The sequence below is a fragment of the Boleophthalmus pectinirostris genome, unplaced genomic scaffold (genome assembly GCF_026225935.1).
Source record: "Boleophthalmus pectinirostris isolate CB_2022bp ecotype Guang Dong unplaced genomic scaffold, ASM2622593v1 HiC_scaffold_22, whole genome shotgun sequence".
Lineage (NCBI taxonomy): Eukaryota > Metazoa > Chordata > Actinopteri > Gobiiformes > Gobiidae > Boleophthalmus > Boleophthalmus pectinirostris.
The window spans coordinates 34,228,865-34,246,810 of NW_026571190.1; the positions used below are offsets into that span (position 1 = coordinate 34,228,865).

At 37.6% G+C, this 17,946-nt stretch overlaps 1 protein-coding gene across 1 annotated transcript in view; it reads right to left on the bottom strand.

Annotated features, from left to right (window-relative positions):
* Positions 1 to 17,946, bottom strand: part of LOC110153842 (protein FAM13A-like) — a 93,581-nt gene that overhangs the window by 30,038 nt on the left and 45,597 nt on the right. The gene's annotated exons all lie outside the window — the stretch shown is intronic.

Consider the following 17,946-nt stretch of genomic DNA (forward strand, 5'->3'; position numbering starts at 1 on the left):
TGTTTTATTTTTAATGTTTGTCTATTATTATTTCTTTTAATTTATAGCTACAGGTGTTATTTCTCGGATTTTTCATGTATATATTCATTTATTTTTTAGGGATGCTGTGTTTTTTTGTGCCAATTTATTCCATGAAAACCAAAATAAACACACCGAAATTAAAATAACAAAAACACAAAAATAGTTTGATAGACAGTGGGTGTTTTAAAGTAGCAAAAACAGCGAGGCCCCCACCGCTCCATGCTATCGGGGGGGAGCTCGAACAGCGACATAAGGCCGGCTTTTGTGTTGAGAAGAATAGACACGCAGTTCACACATCAACGCTTTTGTGAAACTTGTCTCTGGTAATAATTATTAAGTGACAAGAGAAATGGGTACAGGCTGGCGGCTGCCGTTGGAGGACTGCCAAGGAGAGAAGCACCAAATTATGCAACGATAAAAGGGAACTTGATATCCGACTCCTAATGCCCACATGTCCTAACAGTTGTGTGTAGTGTGCATTGCCTAATCTGTTGTTTTGATTTAGCAGAACTCAATACGGAATCAGATAGGCAGGTAGCGGTAATGTGTGTTATTGGTATCCACTAAGCTACGGACCGGGGGGTCTCATTTATAAGATGTATTTGCCTGACTGTTTTTGTTTCTGATCTATGTTATAATACTATTTCCTCATCAAAAACAGACCTGGAGTTTTGTTTGGTTTTATTCACACATGTTTAACACACAAGTTCTTCTCTCAAACAGAAAACACTCCACATGTCCACCTTGTAATTAGGGCTGAGTATCATTAAGAAGTTGCCGATACGATACATACCTCGATACATGGGCCACGGTACGATACATATCTCGATACAGTGTACTACGATACGATATATTTCAAAGCGGGTCAATACGGTTCAATAAAAATAATAGCTAAATCATAGCCTGATTCATCAGCCGGTTTCACTTCGTGGAAACCGTCTGACCTCGTAGCATTAGGATTAATTTGCTCAACAGTAGGCAAATACTTTTTTATTTAACCAGTCGCTGTTGTTTGGTTGTGGCGTATGTAATGCACCAAATCGCGTAGGAAGAAAGGGAATAGCGCCTATCCACGTGATAAAATTCACCAAACATTTTCTTTGTTCTGGCTTTAAATCGTCAATTTGGGGAATCGTTGCCAACACAGAATGTTTGTCTTCGTCTACATCCATCTCGACTGCTTTGTTTACTGTTGTGCTGTTCCACAAACGGGACCCAGACAGGCGCTTGAGTATGACGTCATGGCGTCACAGCTCTTCGCTGACTGGCCGGTGCAAGGTCTACAACTTCCGGGGTTCTTGGAAACCATCTAGTGTATTCCGATTCCTGACCTAGTGGCTGGAGAGAAATTGTCTAAATATTAGACACAGTTGCAATGTCCTGCACAAATATTTGAAAATTATTGCATCTATAGAGTTCAAATGGACCTTGAAGTTGTATTTACAGCACAACACAGCAGTTCTCTCAGTCTTGTTGAGTAAATCTTCCAGTAGGAGGCTAATACAGTGTTTTCTATTTTGACATGGCTTAGAATAAGAAATATGCTGTATATAAACAACACAGGATTTAAGTTCCACCTTGAACCAGAATCAAAGCACGGCAAAGTCCACTGAGCCATCACGGATCTCTCTAATAACAAAATTCCTTCAGGTATCGTCAACATAAAGCTTATCTGTACCATTTTCCTTCAGGCTCCTCCCACTCTCACCCAAAAACATGCCATTATTTTCTGGTGTTGCACAGTCTGACAGGAGTATTATAACAGCGTCGCCCCTGGAGTTGTGAAAGCGGAAATCCTGCTTACCCACTGCCTTATTGAGGGGATTTGAGGGGATACTCGGAGCCAGCCTGTGCCATGGATGGAAAACTACCAACAACAATGTCACTTACCTGCGCAACTCTTACACACATTACAGGCTGTGCTATTGATACTCTGCAGTGACATCTTGCTGCGGGTGTTCTACATGTATCTCTATGGTGGAACATTCAGCAGTTACCATGGAGACACTGACTTCTTTTTAGAGACAATACAGTAGAAGGAGGTGTATTTACCTCGTCAGTGCTGCTAGGTGAGAGCCATCTACAGTTCTGGATATGGCTAAATGAATGTTTTTGCACCGTGGTGACACAAAGTACACTAGGGGTGTGCAAAAATATTAAAATATAGATATATCGTATCATTTAATGTGATGATACAGTATCACCAAGAGTATTTTTTGGAATATTTTACAAAATTATTTGGTTACAACGGCACTGTACAGAGGAAGGAAACTTGTTTAAGCGAAGCATTTGACATTTTTACAGATTTTTACTGAATAAAATGAGCATGTGGCTTAACAAAGACTTTAGCATCACAGTTAGGGCTGGGTATCATTCAGAAGTTGCCAATACAATAAATACCTCGATATATAGGCCACAATACGATACATATCTCGATACAATGAGCTTACGATTTGATACGATTCAGTAAAATATATTTCAAATCAATTCGATATGGTTCAATAAAAAATAAAGGCTAAATCATGGCTGTGATACAAAAAGTCTTTGTTAAACCACTTCTTGAGCACAGATAACATGGAACACAAACATTTTAATCATGAAAAAAGTGAAAATGTCAAATGTGTTGCATAAGCGAGTTTCCTTCCTCTGAACAAGCAACAAAACTGTAGTGCTGCTAATACCAAAAAATAAAAATATAAAATGATGATGGTGATACATCAATACAGCAGTCCACAATATCAGTACTGTATCATTATATTAAACGATACGATGAACCATTTTGATTGAACCATATCGAATTGATTTGTAATATATACAGTATCGAACCAAAAGTGCACTGTATCAAGCTCGAGATTTATCGAGATCGTATCGTGGCTTATGTATCGAGGTATGTATCGTATTGGCAACATTTTCAAACACAGCCAAAAAAAGTTTTAAGATCATCAGAAAACTAGAAAATACACAATGGATTTACATATGTTCAGGAGCTTCAGGAGGTCATGGTCCTGTTTAGCAGTTAGATTTTCAACAAAAAGCTGATGTGACTAAATGAAAAAAAAAAAGTTTTACGTGAGGGACTTGTTTAACAGCACAAATCATGACACCAGCTGTAGTTCCTGCTAAGTCAGCTCTTTCTGGTCAGATTGTGTTAAAACAAAGATCAGATTGAAATCTAAATTGAGTAACAGAGCTTCAGACAGAGCAGAGCCTACAGTGAGCATTAAACCTCCAAGGAAAGTTGATAACATCACCTCCAAAGCATCAATAGTTCCTCTGAGCCAAATTTAGGTTTAGTGACAAATACTCAGAAGTGTAGAGAAAACCTGTGGCCCTGTTTTCCATAACAGGCCTTGGGACATTCTTCAAATACTTTAGAGGACAAACTGTAGTGGTCACGTCTGACGCATTTGTTGGCTAAGCCCAGCTAAGCCTTCTTTCCTGCTTCCCGTTTAACTTTATACCTGAATATTTAAACAAAGATCTATCATAGATGTAAATTAGCACAGTAACACTAAATCTATCCTGTTCTAGCCCTCGAATTAAACACAGACACATAAAAAATGAAAAGATGTAATAAAAAAGAACCACAAACTACTGCACTACACAGCTCACAGTTTCATAATAAGCCCCTTTCACAGTAAGAATACGTGTTTTAAAGGTAGATTTATGAGAAAAGTCAAGACAAAGGTGACAGAAAGTGAACGAGGGAGGGTGATGTAAGAAGCTGAACTAAGCTCGTGTTAGCGGTGAAGAGCAGTTTATTTATTACAAATCATGTCAAAATCTCATCTGGTCTCACTCTCGTGGACTCAGTCTTGTGTACACTGCACATTTCTATGATCTGGCCAACTTATATCAGGTTATTCATCTTGTTTTCAGAATTATTATCCACGTACTAGTTCTGAGACTGCTTAATTCTAGTCTAGACGTTGTTTATTTTAAGATATCTTGTCAAGTAAAATTATCTTGCTGCATGGACAAGATAACTTCACTACTACATCATTTTCTGATAGATTTATGTGTTATATCTTAAATTTTGGCCAAGCTTTTTGCAGTGTATTGCCTTGTCACCTTGTCATCAAAGTCTGAGGCTTTGTTAGACTTGAATATTTATTTTAATGCAAACAGAAGGCTGACTAAAAAAGATGCACAGATTTCTGCTCTTAAACAAGTCTTTCTCACATAAAATCACAATCACCAGATTTTCAAAATTATAAACTGGGACACACCTGGGTTGGGATGTTTGGCATAAATAAAATTGTGAAAAGAGCGTGTAACATTGTGAATTCTCCCGTCAGTCATAATCTGAGGGGCTTCTGTCCTGCATTTTATTTTTATTTTTTCATTTTATAGTGATTCACAAACATGGATTTCTGTATTTTGGCAAAACAAATGACAATTTATGCTCCTCTTTACTGTTGGCAGGGATCAGATTAGTCAAGAATTATGATAGTCCTGTTTTAGACCTGGTGTAATCTTGGTTTTAACTTAGTTTAGTCCTTGTTTAGATCAAATTGGTCAAAATAGGGACACCTGGGGCATTTTTTGTATAAAACTGGGGCAAATCACTGGTTTTGGATAAATCTGCTGGGACAGGGTAGGGATTCATCAGCCAGTTTCATTTTGTGGAAACCAGCATTAGGACCTCGCAACATTAGGATTTGTTTGTATGATGGTAGGTGAGTAGTTTTTTTTATTTAACCAATCGCTGTTATTTGATCTTGACGTATGTAATGTGCTGTTAACAGGGTTAAATTGTATATTAAGCTTTTCCCAATTCCAAAGGAAGAAGGGCAATAAGTCTTTCCCCTTGATAAAATTCTCCAAACATTCTCTTTGTTCCGGCTTTAAATCCTCGATCTCGGGAATCGTTGCCAATACAGAATGTCTGGCTTTGTCTACATCCATCTCAACCTCTTTGTTTACTGTTGTGCTGTTCCACAAAAGGGACCCAGACAGGCGCTTGAGTTTGACATCATGGCTTCACAGCTCTTCGCTGACTGGCCGGTGTGTGGTCTACAACTTCTTGCAAACCGTCTAGTGTATTCCGATGCCTGATCTAGTCGCTGGCGAGAAATGAAATTGAGTGGAGGCACGAGGTGGGTGGTGCTGGCCGGGCTAGAGACGGGGGCAAAGGGCTCAAAACTGGTACTGTCCCGGGTAAAGAGGGATGTCTGGTCACCCTAAGCATTAGCCAACAGTTTTTTAGTTAGACACTTTCACCTTTTTTGCAGAAATAAAACACCTAAACTGGACCATAAACGCCCATATCGATCACAGGCTCCTGAAAATGTGTTGTTGACATCCATTTTCTATTTTCTTGAGTGACAATCTTACTTTTTTTTTGACAGTGTTTGCATTGTGTCACCATAGCAACTGCTTAAAATACCACGAATACAGAGACATGTAAAGCACCCCTAGCGCGATGACACAGCAAAGTATAAATTGCGACAGGAAAAAACGTGCAGGTCAAGACAAAGTGGTTGAAGACACACTGACAGAGGCGTCTGGAGGTGATGGATGGGACCCACCCTCACACCACACTGCCATGTTCCTCGCCCGGACCAGTCTCTACCGGGCTTCGCAGAAACGCAGCGCTTACATCACAAGGACCAGTGAACCATGGCAACCTCACACAAAAGCCCGTATACATCCCTTCGGTGTGACAAGGCCGTGTCTGGAGGAGAAATAAGCTCACACGGCATCGCTACATTTGGTCTATGCGGGCTGACACTGCAGTCCAAATTCTGGTGAAGTGCGAGGAGCTCTTTCAAAAGAGTCAATAAAATGGAAAGATATGAAAGGGCCCATATCATGCTACTTTCTGATCTGTGCTGTAATGTTTCCTCATCACAAACAGACCCGGAATTGTGTTTTGTTTTATTCACACACCTTTAGCACGTGAGCTCTGTATATTTAGGTTGTTTGAGTTCTTCTCTCAAACAGAAAACACTCTCTTGATCCGCTGTGTTTTTAAACATCATACACCTTAACTTGAATCATTTGGATAATTTCAGCCACGGAATTCTCTACTGAACTAAAAGCAGGGTTCCCATAGTCATGCAAATCCTGGAAAAGTCATGGAATTTTGTAAATTCAATGAAAGTTGTGGAAAAGTCATGGAATTTTAGTATCTTTTTCATGCCACTACAGCGTTCTTAAGTTCTCATTAGGCTATTATGATTATTTCCAAACGGATGCACCTTTTGTTTTAAAGAGACGACAATAAATGCACTGACAGTATTCTGAATGTTAAAAAACTATAAAACCAAACCATAAAGTGAGTGGAAACGGTTAACATTTCAAGTTTAGCCCTAAAAGTCTGATCAATTCTAAACATGTAGGGTGCCATAAAGTAATGAAAAATTCACTTTAGATCATAAAAAAGTCATGGAAAACTTTTGAAATTTTGTCAGTGAAAAAGAGTGGGAACCCTGTAAAAGGTAAAGGTAGCTGTTAACTTGAAAATTCTGACATCACAAGGTGGAACAGAGCATTTTGAGCTTTGAAGATGTAGCCAGACTAATAATAATAAAGGGTTACTCAAACATGATTGTGGGAATGAAACAAAGCAAAACTCAGGGCATGTAATTGAGAAGGCTTAAAGCTCAAAAGAGTCAATTTTGTGCAATAAAATGTGTTATTATCATGTTTAGAGGTTTAATCTTTGACATGCTGCCTTATCATTTAAACTGCTGTGGTGTTTTCATTTCACATGTCCATATAAAGTTGATTCTTGCCTCTGTGGGTGTAGTTTCTTAGTATTAGTGGAGAACTTTTATTTCCCGCAGCGCTTTATAGTTAGGGCGGCCACGTTGACAAAATCACTTCTATGACTTATTTTAGATACAAACCTAGATACTACTGTTTCATTCTGCTGTTTATTTTTTACCATATTGTAAATTTTGAATAGTTTTTTGGGGATAATTCTACCTTACGTTTATTGTATCAGTTGCATCAAATAGATTCAATATTACTGTTTTTAGTATATGTTTTCTTCAGTAATATATCATACATTTGTTATCATGACAGGTCTATAAGTAGAAATCTGTGCTCTTTGAACAGTTGTATTATTACAACAGGAGCAAAAGTACAAATAGGCCTGTCACAATAACACATTTTGATCTAGGAGTAAATAAATAATAATAATATTGAAACTAATTTATGCAACCTACACAATAACCCTGAAGTAGAATTATCCCTCCAAAAATGTCCTAAATGTACCTTGAATATGGTTAAAAAGCACAAACTGCAATAAATAAATAGCAGAATAGAAGAACACTTTAGTACAAACCATATAACCTTAAACAGTACTTTATACTGTAAGTTTCTGTGCAAATATCTACATTGATAAAGCCAATATCAAATATTTACTATGTCCTTTTGAGAGTGTAAACATGGATAAAGGTCTGGTGGCTGATTATAACCTGTTATTAATACATGTATTTGAATTATTCGCTGTGTTCAGCTCCAGTCTATAACCCTCGATCGACCCTCTGCTTTATGTTTGTGTTTGGATATGTGGCCTTTGATATGCGGCCCCTGCTTTAGTCGTTAGAATACATTCAGAATGGCACAAAGTTATTTATTCAACCCGTTACACCTCAAATTTTATCATAGCATAGAAAAATAACAAAAATGGCCCCAACTAGAACAAAGAAAATGTAATACATATAAGACAGATCCAATCTTTACCTTGCAGAAAAAGGCAATAAGAGCAATCACATTATCAACTTAAAATAATCCAACCAATGCATTATTTATAAACCTTCAAACTCAGAAATTTTAAGATTTAGTCCACCTTAACACTTTGAAAATCATGTTCAAAACAAACAACAATCTCTTGTCAAAATCATTACAGAATATGTTCAAAATCTGAAATAGCCAATATGAGCTCAGAGGTACGGCCATGTTTATAAAAAAGAAAATCAGAACAAACATTATGAAATTTTGTGCATCTGTTAATGGAGTGGACATTTGGAACAATTGTACAGAAGACCTAAAATTGTGCACCAGTCTCTTTCATTTGAAAAAGAAGTCTAAATGTTTAACTGTGTGCAGATACTAGGGGTGTAATGGTACACAAAAATCACGGTTTGGTAAGTACCTCGGTTTTGAGGTCCCAGTTCGGTTCATTTTTGGCACAGTATAGGATCAAATTGCAAAACCATTTGCTTGTTGTTTACTTGTGTGTTTAGTAAACCAACAATTTGTTTTAACATTATACAAATGGGAAAAATGAAATAAATGCAAAGTGGTGTTTGGTAATACTAATAAGTTAAATAAAATATTCTTAAATAAGCAAAAAAATGTATGGAATATTATAAAAAATAAATTACTTGTAAAGAGTAAACAAAACTTTTCAAAAAGTAAAGCACAGCACTAATAGTTTTACTCAGTCTTCATATTTTTGGCCAGAAAAACCAACTTGTCCACATTGTCTGCAGTAAGTGCAAATCTGCAGGGGGGCGGGGAGACGGTGGAGATTCCATGCTGGAGAAAGACGGAAGTGAGGAGCCAGGGCGCGACAACCATAGTTTTACGAGAATTCACGTGGTTCGAAGGGATGTCGTCAAGGCGGGGGGCAATTGTTGTCAAGGTGGCCGCTCTAACTATAAAGCGCTGTGGGAAAAACTGCTACCCCAACCACGGACGATTTCCCTCATGAATATTAAAGAGCCGAGCCTTCTGTGTAGCTGCACGTGTAGTGGCAGAATGTAAACACACACAAATTACGCGAAATCACTCATGCAGAGACCTGCACCGAACCGATTTGGCACTAATACATGTACCGTTAAACCTCTAGCAGATACTACTAGTTTGTGCTGTAGTACTTTGCTGTACTGTTACTCATTTGTTTGTTTCCTCTTGTTGTATTTATGAATATGAACTGGTTTCAACTTGATGCTATGACAAAGGAATAAAGGGGAGGCATAATGAGACCTTTTCAGGCTGTGTATGTTAAATATGACTGTCTGTGGAATGGTGCCAGAATATACCTGTGACCGAAATAAACTTATAAATCAATCAAAATGCACACATGATAAAGATTAACCCTCAAAATGACTGTTCCAGCTTTCCTATCTCGAACAGTAAGTCTATATAGTCACTATCGTGACAGGTCTATGTACTACAGATACTTGCCTTTGTCTAGCCTCGGTCGTATATAGTTGAAAGGGCAGCCGTTTAAAGGTGTGCTGTAACATTTTACGTTGAGTGAGTGCTAAAAATGGCTGCAGTTTATGGAGACAGACTGGTTCCTAGAATGAAGTGGCTGAGTGCGGACAGCTGGGTGGAGATTTATTATTTAATTATCAGGTTTCTCATCTCAGGACGACTCAGAGCTACGAGCCCCTTGGCTAACAGCGCTGCTCAGAAACAGGTCAGCCGACACAACGCTATGGCAACGGAGAGCAGACACACAACTACCCGGCTCTGGATCATCACTTAGAAAAAAATCATCTGTCACAAACACTGACAGCTGAAAACGTCTACTGCTAATACCTTTTTGACTAATGAGTCTAATGGAAATAGAAGATAAACTAGGGCCCGACCGATATGGATTTTGTTGCAACCGATATGATACAGATAGAATTGGAGTTGGAACTGCCGATAGCCGATATATTAAGGGATATAAGTTTATTATAAAGCTTAGATCTGGCTCTAGTGGATTTTAAATTGGGTTTATTTAGGCAACATTTATTGTTATTCTGCCTTTTTACATCATAATTACAGACAGTAGGTCAGCCTAATGGCATTTTTACATGACATTCTAGCTACTAGAACTACTAAAGAAAGTAAACTACCGCGATTAGCCTTTAGCGGTAAATGTGTGCGTGCAGCGGTAATTAATTATACGTATATGTAAATGAAATCATTCACACCTCTATTCACAGCTCATTTACATATCAATGCTGGTCCAGTAACAAATATACGCCCAATATAGTCACTTTACAATAGAAGAGAAAACAGGCTGTTTATGTGCGGGAGCTACAGCAGCTAATCACTTACCAATGAGAATTAACCAAAACCAGCTTCAAAACTGACACATTTCCAACACTCACCGCTTACACAGGCTCCTCTCAGATCACATGCCTGCATTAATAACTGTCTTTTTAATTCAGACTCAAACCAATTGTCCATAAAAAAGAAATATAATCTCAGTGTTGCACATGGATCTATGTCTGCGGGTGTAAACAAGAGCACGTGAGTGACGTGTGTTCAAGGACAGTATAGCCACAGACACAAGACAAATTACACCGCAGATCAATACTGATGCGGAGCCACATATTAGGACATTTATCTGTCTGTAAAATGGATTAACATAATTTGTAAAAATATGCAGTAGAAATAAAGTGGATTTGGTTTTGTACAATACAGTATTTAATAGTTTGTTCTATTTATCGTAAGTCAGACTCATCATGATAAAATAAAGAAATAATTACTTCTAATTTAAGTATGTTATATTCGTGACAGACTTTTGTGAAAACTATTACTACAATTAATGATTCATATTGTCCTAAAACCCACTTTTATTCTCTGGCTTTTAACACTGCATGAGTTGTGTGGTTCTCTGTGCCTTTTATTTATTTTTTTATTTATTTATTGCTAATTAAATAAATTAAATAAAACCCACTTTTATTCTCTGGCTTTTAAGACCGCATGAGTTGTGTGATTCTCTGTGTCTTTTATTTATTTTACTTATTTACTCCTATTTAATGATTTTTATGATTTTGCTATTAATAATTTTACGGGTTTTATTGTTTTAGGACTGGTATAACCACATTTTAGTAATTTACCTTTTTGTTGTCTTCATTTTATGATCTCTGTGCAGCTCTTTGGAAACTGCTTTGGGTGTAAAATGTGCTGTAGAAATAAAGTGGTTCATACACAAAGTAATTCAAAGTGCTTTGAATGAGTGAGCCAGACTCATCATGTTAAAATAAAGAAATAAGTGCTTCAAATTTAAGTATGTTATATTCCTGACAGACTTTTGTGAAAAATATTACTACATTTAATGACTGATATTGTCTTAAAAGCCACTTTTATTCTCTGGTTTTTAACATTGCGTGAGCTGTGTGGTCCTCTGTGTCTTTTATTTTATTTTTTTGTATTTTATTGGTTTTATTTATTTATTGCTATTAAATGGTTTTGCTAGTTTAATTGTTTTAAGACTAGTATGATTAAATCTGAACATTTATTTGATCATTATATGATTATTAGGGCTGGGTATTGTTCAGAAGTTGCCGATGCGATACATACCTCAATACACAGGCCATATCTCGATGCAGTGAGCTTACGATTCGATACGATTCTATACGATATATTTCAAATCAATTCGATACGGTTCAATAAAAAAAAAAGGCTAAATCATGGCTGTGATACTAAAAGTCTTTGTTAAGCCACTTTTTGTGCAAAGTTCTTATGAAACACAAACATTTTTTCAAAACTGTGAAAATGTGTCGCATGAACGAGTTTCTTTTCTCTAAATAAGCAAAAAAACTGTAGCTCTGTAACAAAATAATTTTGTACAATATACCAAAAAGTACTCCTGGCGATATATCGATACAGCAGCCCACGATATCAATACAGTATAATCACATTAAATGACAAGCATATATAGATATCTCAATATTTTTGCACACCCCTAATGATTATTGTTGTTATTACTATGTATTTGTGCAGCTTTGTGCAGCTCTTTGGAAACTGTTTATGAAATGTGCTATATAAATAAAGTGGACTGGATACTGCTGTTGCATTAGTTGTATTTTTCATATACTAGTAGGCTGGCATTATCACGATCACCCTTTAATCGGGAGGTGATGGGTTCATGTCTCTGTGTGGAGTCTATTTGTAAATACCAGCACAGACATACTGCTGACGCACACGAGCGGGGTCCTCTCGTCATGCCATCTCAACACCGGTCACCCAATACGCGCTGACGAGGAGAACTGTCTGAGTGGGAACTGCAGATCAAGATTTACTGAAAACCCGACGAGGTGGCGGTGGAGGGGGACGAGGGACGATTGCCACGGCGACACCTCGGTCACATGACATTTGCCCTTTGATGTGAAAACAAGTCCGGACTCTAACACCAGCTATGGCAACGGGTCTCAAACTCCTACCACCAAGCTTAATCAGAAATTATTTTATGATCTGTTGAATTGATACTTTGCTGCTGCTGGGGGCGCGACGCTAACTAGTGGCACTGCTCTGTCTGAAGCTGTTACTGAAATTACATATTGTTCTGGGCATTGGTTTGACACAATCTGGTCTTAAAGAATTTACCAAGCTGGAACTACAACAGGTGAGCTGATTTGTGCTGTTAAACAAGTCCATAAACCAGGTCTAAATTAGGTCTAAACCAGGTCTAAACCAGATCTAAACCAGGTCTAAAAAAGGACTATTCTAGGTCTATACTTGGGCTAAAAAGGTCTAAGCTAGGGCTGTGCAAAAATATCAAAAATATCGATATATCCTATTGTTTAAAGTGATGATACAGTATCAAAAACATGGGTACTTTTTGATATATTTTACAAAATTATTTTATTACAGCGCTACAGTTTTGTTGTTTGTTTAGAGGAAGGAAACCTGTTTAAGCGACACATTTGACATTTTCACTGTTCTGATGATTAAAATGGGCGTGTTTTATATTAACTTTGCACAAGAAGTGGTTTAAATCGAGTTGAAATATATCATATCGAACTAAAAGCTCACTGTATCAAGATATGTATCGTATTGTGGCCTGAGTATTGAGGTACGTATCGTATCAGCAACTTCTTAATGATACACAGCCCTAGTCTAAATCAGGAAAGGTAAACTAAAATTACAGTTTGAGAACCACTGAGCTATGGTATCCCAAATGCAATAGCAAAGGCTGTTATATAAATGAATGTAGCGCCATGTGGTGATTTTACACATAGGGGAATAAGGTTTTTTTTAACTAAACATTTTTCCCAGGAGGGTTTAATAGACAGGACAGATTTTAAGCATAATGTGAGGGTGAGGACGCGCTGGCAAAATTGACAGCATATGCGCTGCTAGATGTCTTTGCTGCATAATAATTAAAAATAAGTGAATATTTAAAGGGCCCATATTATGTTATTTTCTGATCTGTGTTATAATGTTGTTTCCTCATCACAAACAGACCTGTGTTTTGTTTCATTCACACATGTTTAACACACCACAATAGTACGGATTCGAGTTGTTGTGGATGCAGTGCTTGTTCACTAATCCAATGGAAAACGGCTCTAGAGACGGAATGATCTGGTGCCGCCAGCTCCCATGAATTCATCTGAGTACAGATCTGATCTGGCACTGTGTTTATGCCTGAAAACGTTGATACGCTGATGTAGGAGCTATAGTTGCCGTCCTTATTGGACCACGTCACTGTGACTTGGACCTTCCTGATTCGCTGGGCTTGTGACATCGGTCATGTGACGCTATTGTGGAAAACAGTTTAAACAAACCAGCTAGCCAGCCCCTCTGTCACAGAAAGAACACTCATATTCCACTGAGTCGTGTCCTTTATAAATCTGACAGAAGTTGACCGCATCTGGGCACAAGGAGTGTTTTTTTGAGTGCTTAGTTTATGCAAATTAGCCATGTAGTTTTAAGTTTGGTTTCTGTAAATTGTAAACAAATATGCTCAAAGTTGAGTGGATAGGGAGGGCTTGAGGACACAGAAACAACGTGTCTGGACGCAAATTGTTTCCGATATGGTGATACGGTGATTCGTTTGAGTGTAAACGTAACCTAACAGAAAACAGTCCATTCCACCTTGCCAATTTCTACTGAACTAAATGTAAAAGGTACCAGTTAACTTGAAAACTATTGCTTCATGACATCACAAGGTGGAACAAAGCATTCTGAGCTGTGGAGATGTAGACAGATTAATAATAAAGAGTTATTCAAACATGTGAATGAAACAAAACACAACTCCAGGTCTGTTTTTTGATGAGGAAACAACATTACAACATGGCTTAAAGCTCACAAGAATTCATTTTGTATAAAGGGAGTGTTAATTGAAATATAAATATGCAATGTATTTAGTTGTGTATGAAGATGTGTGGTGAAAACATTGGTCAAACTGAGTGTGTGGGGATCCCCTTGAGAGTGTCACCGTAAACTTTTATGTAACGTGTTAATGTATCCCGTGATGACATGTATACCAACATCTTAGTTTATGTGCTCCTAAAGGTTACTGGGGTAATCACGAGCCACTGCCTCAGCCATCATTTCTTAAAGACGTATTTTCCCATCTTGTGTTCAAGGATATTATGGTGACAGTAATTCTCTCTTTGCTACTTGAGAAACCGAGATGATTAAAGGGTATACATTGCACAAAATTGTCGCATGTGAGCTTTAAGATAGGGTTTAAAGTTGTTATCTCATGTTTTGTTTCATTCACACGTGTTTGAGTAATCCTTTACTAGTCTGTCTACATCTACCTTTTAATGTTTAATTCAGTAAAGATTGGAAATTCCAGGGCTGAAATTATTGATTATAATGAAGGTGTACAAAACACACGTGGAACACTTCCTGTATTACCTCATAATATCACAAGATGGAACAGAGTTTTTTCTGTTTGAGAGAAGAACTCAGCCTAAATAAGCAGGTTTTGTGTGTTAAACATGTGTGAATAAAACAAAATGCAACTCCATGTATGTTTTTTATAAGGAAATACAATTATTATATAGATCTGAATAGTAAAAATAGTCAGAAAAAGATTTTAAATACATTTTACATTTAAATTATGAAATTATTTACCATTTTTGCACATTTGAATAATTAGTGGATTGAAAAACTATTATTTTTACAGCATCGTTGAGTGTTTAAAAAGAGCTATATAAAAAAAATCTTTACTATTATTATTATTATTATTTTAAATTCCGTCCATGCAGGTGTGATCAGGGCCAAGTTTAATGTTGCTCTGAGCCCCAACAACAGGCACAGCTGTGGGGCTGCTATTCCAGGCCCGAGGACACCGGACACCGTGGCTTTGGTTTCAGGGTCTTATAATAGGCCCATGCCACAGGTGTTTTGCCAGGAGGTCCGGGCTTTAGATCCTTGATTGGTGTCAGTCTGAAGCTCACCCTGGGCTCACAGCTCTTACCCTACGTAAACAGTGGGCATAACCTATTTACTGTGTGGCCTTGTAATGGTTTTAACTAGACTAGACGCTCATAAACATGCAAAAATATATATAAAAAAAAATAAAGATGGAATTCAGTAGCGGACAAATCAGTAATTATTACAATATACTTGATACTTTGCAGCTGATGTCTCTTTCTCTTATCTCTCTTATTTTTTTTCTCTTATTCTCTGCAGGTGTGAGGCTAACTAGAGGCACTGCCCCGTCTAAAGCTTTGTTAGACTTTAATCTGAGTTTTGTTTAAACATAATCTCACCAAGTTCCTTTCAAATAACATTAAAGTCACAAGCTAGTGAGCATCAGCCAACAGTTTTTCACTTAGTCACTCTCACCTTTTTTAATGAAAATCAAACAGCTAAACATGAACGCCTGTACTGATCACAGGCTCCTGAAAATGTGCTGTTTAAATCCATTTTGTGTTTTTTCTTGATTTTTCAGACTATTTCATAAACTTTTTTGGCTGTGCACTGTGAGCGGTATTAGCTCAGTTGGCTGATCTTAAGGTTGGCTCTCAACATAACAAACATGATCATGAGCCAGCAGATCCACTGACCCAGCTCCCACAGATGAATGCTGTCATTGTGTCCTTGGGCAAGACCCTTCACCCACCTCGCCCCAACATCTGCGTACATGAATGTGTGTATGAATGGGTGAGTGGTTCCTTGACGCAAAGAGTGTCTTAAAGGTGGAAAAGCGCTGTATAAAAAAGTGACCAAAAATGTGAGCATTGTGTCACTGCTAAACTTATAATCATAAACATATTTACAGATCCCCTGCAGCATAATGTCATGACAAAATATCAATAGTATGCCTTGAATATTTCTTAAAGTAAAAGCAATTACTATTATTGTTATTGTTATTATTATTATTATTAGTGATAGTAGCAGCAGTAGTAGTAGTATTAATTAGAGCCCGACCGATATGGATTTTGATGTGGCCGATATGAAACCGATATAATGGGAGTTGGAGCTGCCAATAGCCGATATAATCGCCGATATATTTAGTGATGTAAAAATTCACTGTAAATGTTGAATTGTTTAAAAAACTTAGGTTTGGCTCTGGTGGATTTTAAATTGGGTTTATTTAGGCAACATTTATTGTTATTCTGCCTCTTTACATCATATTTACAGACAGGAGGTTGGCTTAATGGCATTTTTGCATCACATTCTAGACACTAGTGATGGGTATTCCAGTTCTTTTTAGAGAACCGGCTCTTTTGGCTTGGCTCACTAAAAGCTGCTGGTTCTTTTGGCTCCCAAGTGGCTCTTCAGATTGTTTTGTTGCAAGCAAGACTAAAGCACGTCTAAAGCAGGACTGAATCAGGACTGAACCAGGTCTAAACCAGGACTGAAAAAGGACTAAACCGGGACTTATTTATTTTATGCTAAACTACAGTCAAATATGCTCGTTTTTTAAATTATTATTATTTTTTTTAATCCTACGTACACGCAAAGTTTCGTTTTTAGCCGCTGCCGCTGTCAAACCACGAATCTGCACGCGGCGTGAAGAGAAAAAAGGTGAGAGAAAGAGAAAACACGGCTCCCAATAAGGATCAGGCTCCCGTCGTTCCCTTCAAAGAGCCGGATCTAAGAGTCATTTCGTTTGCGACGGACCCATAACTAGTAAAGAAAGTAGCGCTATTAGCCTAATAGCGTAAATACGTGCGCGCCGCGGTAATTAATTATATGCGCAAATGTCATAATTCACACCTCTATTCACAGCTCATTTACATATCAGTGCAGGTCCAGTAGCAAATATACGGCCAATATAGTCACTTTAGAACAGACCAATAGAAAACAGTCTGTTTATGTGCGGGAGCTACAGCAGCTAACCCATAACAAATGACAAAAACTAGCTTTAGAATCGACATATTTCCAACACTCACCGCTCATACAGGCTCCTCCTCACATCACAAATCTGCACTAATAAATGTCCTTTTAATCCAGACTCAAACCGATTGTCCGTAAAAAGAATATAATCTCAGTGTTTGGATCTGTGTCTGCAGGTGTAAACAAACACACGTGAGTGACGCGACTCTGTGGTGTGTTCAGGGACAGTACGGATACACACAAATGACTCCGTAGATAAATACTGATGTGGAGCCACATATTAGGACATTTATCTGTCTGTAAATTGGATTAAATGAACAGAATGTAGAGAGTCTAAGCATTATAACGAGGTATAACATGGCCACTTGAAATATCGGCCCCTATCAGCAAGCATATCGGCCGATAGCCGATATGCCTAAAGTTGTCCATATCAGCCGATAATATCGGCCAACCGATATATCGGCCGGGCTCTAGTATTAATAGTAGTATTAATTATTTACCAGTTACATATGTATTTGTCCATTCAAAATCACAATATACAGGATCCTCTTTGTCTCTTTCCTTTGACCTTTGCTTTAGTGTAGTTCAGTATTGATATTAAACTTGTTCATAATCCAGATAATAATAAATGATTATTCAAATAATCAATAATTACTACTAATTATTGTGACAATCAGGCCTGTTGAAAGAAATCTGGGGGCCATGGGCAAGAAGCCTGACATGGGCCCCCCTATAAAATTATTAATAGGAAGAGAGTCTAATTCTGGGCCCCTAAAACACTGGGGCCAGGGACAACAGACCTGTTTGTCCCTGTCCCGCCTACTGCCTCGATCACAATAATCCAGACTAGTCATTGCAGCTCTATACATTTCTAGCGCTAAAAATGTAATTCTGTGGTGAGTTTGGACAAAAGTTTGTATTTCAATATATTTTTTAATTGTC